The following is a 6,665-nucleotide window of genomic DNA, read 5'->3' on the forward strand; positions in this document are numbered from 1 at the left end:
GCGACTAAAGGGTCTTTCTGCGCGGGAACGGAAGCGGCGCCAAAATCCTTTAGTCCCGGTTGGGGAGGCGGACCGCAACTAAAGGGTACCTTTAGTCGCGGTCCGCCTCTCCAACCGCGACTAAAGGTGCGTCTATAAATACTGCACTTAGCAGTTTTGCCACTTCCCATTCTCCTCTCTCTCGACGCCGAAGCGCTGCCCCGACGCCGACGCCGAAGCCCTGCCCCGACGCCGACGCCGACGCCGAAGCCCTGCGCGTCGCCGCCCCCGTCCCCAGTGAGCGCCGCCTCCGCCCGTGCCCTGCCCTTGCCCGCCGCCCGTGCCTTGCGCCCTTGCCCGCCGCCCGCCGCCCGCCGCCCGCCGCCCGCTGGCCCTGCCTGCCGTCCTCCGCGCGCCGGCAGAAGAAGAAGAAGGAAGAAGAAAAAGGAAGAAGAAGAAGAAAGAAAAAGGAAAAAGGAAGAAGAAGAAAGAAGGAAGAAGAAAACAAAAGAAAAACAGAAGAAAAACAAGAAAAAGGAAGAAAAAAGGAAAAAGGAAGAAAAAAAGAAAAAGGAAGAAAACAACAGAAGAAAAAAAGAAAGAAGAAAAAAAAGGAAGAAGAAAAAAAGAAAGAAGAAAGAAAGAAGAAAGAATATGTTTTGGAATTCATTAATATTTTTTTGTTTTGATGAATTTTTTTGTGTCTAATAAAATCAATTTTTTGAAATACACGAATAATTTTTAAATTCACGAATATGTCATGAATCAGTGAAAAAAATTAAATACGTGAACTATTCTGAAATCCCTAAACATTTTTTGAATACACAATATGTTTTTATTCCTGTTTTTTCCACAAAATCATCAACATTTTTTGAAAACCTTTTTTTTTGCAAAATCACAATGTTTTTGTATCCATGAACATTTTATGATTCATTTTTTTGAATTCACATACATTTTATGATTTCTCAAATATCTTTTTTCATTGCTATATTTTGATATACTGAATTGTTTTAAAGATGAAAAGGATAAAAACAGGAAAAGAAAAAATGAAATGAAATGAAAAAGAAAAGAAAAAAGAGTGTGGCCAGCACCCCCCGCCCTGCACATGGGCCATCCCGACCCCACATATATTCGTCTCCATCCGCATCCCTGGCCAAACCCTAGCCACTCTACTCCAAGCTCTGTTCGGACAATTTGTTTATACGGAGAGGGGCGGCGAGGGGGGCGGCGATGCGCGCGGTGTTTTTTTAGGGATCGAGAGGGGACGGCGAGGGTTATAAATGTGTTGTCCTCGCCTCCCCTCTCCGTGACGCCGTCGTCTGCCGCCCCGTCTCGCGCTCTACCGCGACACCCTCTCCCACCCCTTCCTCGCCCCCTCCTTTCGCCACCGCCCTTTCGCCACCACCACCGCCACCGCCCCCCTTCTTCACTTAATTAATTTGTTTTTACTACATGTTTTCAGGACTGACATAATGGCGGACGATAGAGCTGACCCGATTATGGACAACTATGATCCGGACGGTGAAGCACATATGTTCGGCATCATAAACGGCGATATTCTATATGTGCCGACCGGAGAAGAAGAAGATGATATCTCTTCTTATCTGAACCTTGACGGTGAAGATGAAGGGCGCCGTCAGCAAGATGATGCCGAACAAACGTCGATAAACGACGATCTTCAAATGGAAGTAGCAACCACCTCCGGCGCCGAGGTATATATATACATTGAGCCTCTGGTGATACAAACTAACTGATTTGAATAAATATGTGTGTACTAACGCGCGCGACTCTCTTTCTTATTTTAGCCCTCGGCCGGATCGTCGAAACAATCGAGTACGTCGTCAAAGCGTGGCGCAACCAAGACGATGAAACAAGGAGAAACATGCACCATCGAGGTTGTCGACAGTGCAACTGGCAGGCCGCTGGAGCCCCGCAAGAACGCCACCAAGTTTGTCAGCCAATGCGGAGCCATTGTTAGAGACAACGTCTCGATCACCGTCCAGGAGTGGAATGAGCCAAAGAAGGCACGAATTGATGGTTTCACTTTTGTCGATAAGAGAACAAAAAAAGATTGCTTCAAGAAGCTTATGGAACATTTCGTTCTACCTCCGGAATACAACAAATTCGATCAGGAGGGTAACAAGATTGAGGAAAACAAGGAGAGGAGGAGGCTAGTCAAACAGTTCGCTCTTCATAAGATGGCCGACGCATTCCGGAAATTCAAGCAAAATCTAGCCCATGACTTTGTCAAGCAGAACAAGACTCCGGATTTCAAAGGACAATATGAGAAACTGAAACATGATTGGCCAGAATTTGTGAAGCAAAAGAAATCGGAGCAGTTCATTCAAATATCGAAAAAAATAAGGAAAATGCGGCTAAGAAGGAGTACAATCATGTTATGGGGCCAGGAGGGTATCGCATTTGGGTGCCTAGGTTGGAGAAGATGGAGAACGAGCTGAGGGCGCGAGGAATCCGTCCAGGTACGGAGGGATGGGACCCAAGGGCCAAAAGCTGGTGGTACGGGCATGGGGGAACGCTGAACCCGGAGACAGGGGAGTGTGTTTACCGGGGCAAATTAATTAAACCCACCCAAGCCCTTATTAACGCAATGAGGGATGCTCAACAGGGGAAGATCAAGTTCAACAGAGAGAAAGACGCGCTGACAAAAGCCCTCGGGAATCCTGAACACGGAGGACGTGTACGAGGCATGGGGCACATTCCGTGGAAAATAGGGTTCCCCCAGAACGATGACCCGTACGGTTACAGAAGCCGTAAGAGAAAGATGGATCGGGAAGCAGATGTTGTGGCGCGGTTGGCATCGGAAATGGATGTGATGAAGAAAACCATGAGTGTACTAGTAGCCGAAAGAGATGCAGCTCGGGTGCAGCATGAAGATCATCCAGCGGATCTCGGAAGCCAGCAGTGGAGAAGCAGCGTGGCTTCCACGGAGGCCCCACCGGCTAGTGCAGATGCACCGACGATCGAAATTACTGCACCGGAGCCTCTGGTGGTCCAAATTACTGCACCGGAGCCTCTGGTGGTCGAAATTACTTCACCGGAGCCTCCTCGCTACCCCGTGGACGATATAAAGGAGATGAAAGAATGTCATCTGTATTATCCTATCGGGAACATGTCCATGAAGGTAGCCATCGGCAGTGCTTTACCATGTTTACCTGGAGCACTCCACCACAACAACCCCATTCAAGATGGCTATGCTCGTGTCACGGTGGAGGACATAGTCCAAGGGTTTGAGGACCTGGAGATTGACATTGCTACACCTGAAGGGGAGAAAAGACTTGGAGATGTCAAGCGCCATTTCATTCTATGGCAAAAGAAGTTTATCAAGTTTCCAGGCGAGGCGCCAAGGACAACAAGTCCACCCCCCTACGGTGGTGGTGGTGGCGGTGGCGGTGGTGGTGGTGGTGGTGGTGGTGGTGGCGGTTCACCTACACCTCCGTCACGTTAGCCGAAGCCGCCCCCCAGTCCACAACGTCCGGCGGGTGATCAGCCGCCGCCCCCCAGTCCTCGTCCGGCGGGTGATCAGACGCCGCCCCCCAATCCACCTCCGGCAAAGAAGCAGAAGCAGTCCTGGATTATTAACCCGGACCCTTATGTACCTAAGACCACAAAGGTACCGGAGCCATCACTGAAGCCTCTCCCCACAAGGCCTTGGGAACGTAGTGCCGAGGAAGTCGACACGGCCGCGGCTGCTGATTTGGAGAAATGGAAGGCGGACTGCAAGAAGAAAAGAGAGCCCGAGCCCAAGCCAGTATTTTCTGATGAGCAAAAGAAGTGGGCTAAGTCATTTTTGAGCACACCGTCCCAAGCCGCGAAGAATCTGCCTAACGACTATGCACGTGAACTTCGCAGGCAGGCACTCATGTTCAAGGAGAACAAAGAGCGGGAGAAGGCCGAAAGTAAAAAAAGCGGGAAACAAGTTGCCCAGCTCGGGGAACAAAGTAAACAATCGATTGCCCCGCTTATAGTGGAAGCCTTCTGTCCGGATGACCCCGAGATCATACAAGCTGCGGCAGCACAGGGATTGACTGTAACGAGTGCCAGAGAACAAGCGGCCAACTTAGGTATTACTCTTCGTGAACTGTTAGGCCTTGATGAGGCGTCAGTGAAGGAGGTAGTAATTACATATGTCAAGAATGGGCCTCTCGTCGAGCCTGCGGAGGAAAAGGATCTACCTCCACAAATGAAAGGTCTGCTGAAATGGTACAAGGGTTACATAAAAAATAAAAACGCCAAAGAATATATTTATGCGGAAGTTAGACATGAGCATCACTTCAAACATTACTATGTACAAATTGAACTGAGTGAATTGTTCCAGCTTTTCAATCTGCGCGAGCTCGATAAATCTATCATCAGTTGCTACGTTCTGTAAGTGATTTATTAATTTCTACCCCATCTCGTTCATATTGCCTGCACTATATATATGTCCTAACTATATTGTTGTGTCCGCTATTATACATGCAGAATGAAGATTAAGGAATGCAGAGTAAGGAACATCCATGATGTTGGGTTCATTGACCCACACATCGTTAATGGACATGTGTTGGAGCGTTACCCGCCGACGTGGAGGCAGACCTGTGGCAGTTTCTTACAAAGCAGGAACTCAAAAGTGATATTCTATTTCCTTACCATTTTGAGTGAGTGTTTCTGTCTTGAGCACATTCTCTTTTGTTTACTCCATGCATGGTATGTGGCCGGCTAATCGATGAGTTATGCATGACGTACTGTGCATGTATCGTGTCCGCAGGTTCCACTGGATTCTGCTAGTAATTAAAGTTAACACCTCAGAATGTCTCGTCCACGACTCTGTGAATATGGATCCAAAGCTTTGGGGCGGCATGAGAAGAATGCTGCAGAAGTAATTATTTTCATTCATTTGCGCTCTATATCGATCGGCCTATTTCGTTCATTTCCTAATATCAAGTAACTAATTAATAACTCTCTTGTTCATTTAATTTTCTTTGCCTCGTAGGGTTTGGAGACGGTTCGTAAATACAAAGGTCGGTGAATTCAAAAAAGAGCTAGAATTCAAAATGTTAAAGGCTAAGAATGCTGGGGATATTCAGCCACCGAAGACCAATCTATGTGGATACTATGTCTGTGAGATGATCCGGAGATACACCTCTGAGCGGGTTCCGAGTGATACCAATGCTCAGAGGAATAACCTCCGGTGGATGCTTAGTCCAGAAGCTCGCTTCCGACCACTTCAAGAGGAACTAGCTGGATGGTTCAGCAGGGAAGTCCTCCATCCTAAAGGAGAACACTATTACGAGGACGTAGAACTTTATATGCATTAAATCATGTATGGAAACTTGTTCAAAATTGTATATGGTCATCCGATGATATTGAATATATATTGTATATTCCTCTTGAATTCTTTTTGGTTCTAATTTCAAATTTATTTGAAATTGTACATTCATATGCATGTATGTAGTACCGTAGAATATATGAAACTCCTTCAAAATTAAAATAAAGCACAAAAGAAATAAAACAATACAAATTAAACAGAAAACAGGTTTAAGGGGGGGGGCTAAAACCCTAAACCTGCGGCGGTCTTTAGTCGCGGTTGGCCAGAAGAACCGCGACTAAAGGTCCTCCGCCCCGACGGCCACCTGGCGCCCACGTGGACGGGCCTTTAGTCGCGGTTCTTAAGCAACCGCGACTGAAGGGGGGGGGGCCTTTAGTCGCGCCCGTTCGGTCGCGGTTGCGCAACCGCGACTAATGGCAGTTGCGAACCGCGACCAAAGGCCCTTTTTCCACCAGTGCATTGTGAACCCGCTGCGCTATTGCCCCACGATCCGTGAGCTCCGACTAAAGTTTAGCTGGCTCCACTATCTTAATGAAACAGTTCCAGACCCGGTTATTCAGACCGCCGTTCTGTGTGATTTCAGGCCGTGCAGTTCCATTAATTCTGACAAAGATGAAAATTGCTGTGAGGGTTTAGACTTCCTTCCCAAATTGAATTGTCCATGTGGATTTGATGGCTCATTGAATTCCTTGAGGAGAGTGGTTCTGGAATTCGACACAGATGAGCTCAGCTGCTTCCAGGTCTGGCTTCTCAAGTTCTTCGCCTGCTATGTTGTGGCCGTAGAGGAGGTTGTTGTTGCTGGTGCAAAGGGATACAATTCGAGTTGCATTGAGCGGAAGGTGGCCGGATGGAGGAGGGATAGTCATCATCATCGTTTTGTTGTGGAAGAAGGTAATGAAAGTGTGTGCTACATGTGTAGCATGACTTTTGAAACGTCATCATTGTCGTCGTCCACGCTACCACCAGCAAATCTGCCTCCATCGTGGCCACCATTGATGCTTGAGTTCCCGCCGTTGGAGGCGTCTCTGGCACAGCCATTTTCAGATGGAGAATCTGATGACGATGATGTTGATGCCTATCATGATATATCCCCTAGGCACTTCATTCATTTTGCTAGAAAAAATAAAAAAGGGGGCTCACCTGAGTGTTTTAGTGTCAAACCAAAGGGTAACAAGAGCTTAATCACAACAGGATGGATGAAAGGAGCAGCCAACCGTCCTCGTCATACACTGTTGTAGGGTCGGGTCGTAGGCATCTATGGCACTAGTGCTGGCGCCAATGACTCCAAGTCGGCAGTGCCAGCGACTTGTGTCTTAGTTGCTATCAATGTCTGAGCTCCGCAGTGATTGATATAAGCATA

Source organism: Triticum dicoccoides, chromosome 3B (genome assembly GCF_002162155.2).
Source record: "Triticum dicoccoides isolate Atlit2015 ecotype Zavitan chromosome 3B, WEW_v2.0, whole genome shotgun sequence".
Classification (NCBI taxonomy): domain Eukaryota; kingdom Viridiplantae; phylum Streptophyta; class Magnoliopsida; order Poales; family Poaceae; genus Triticum; species Triticum dicoccoides.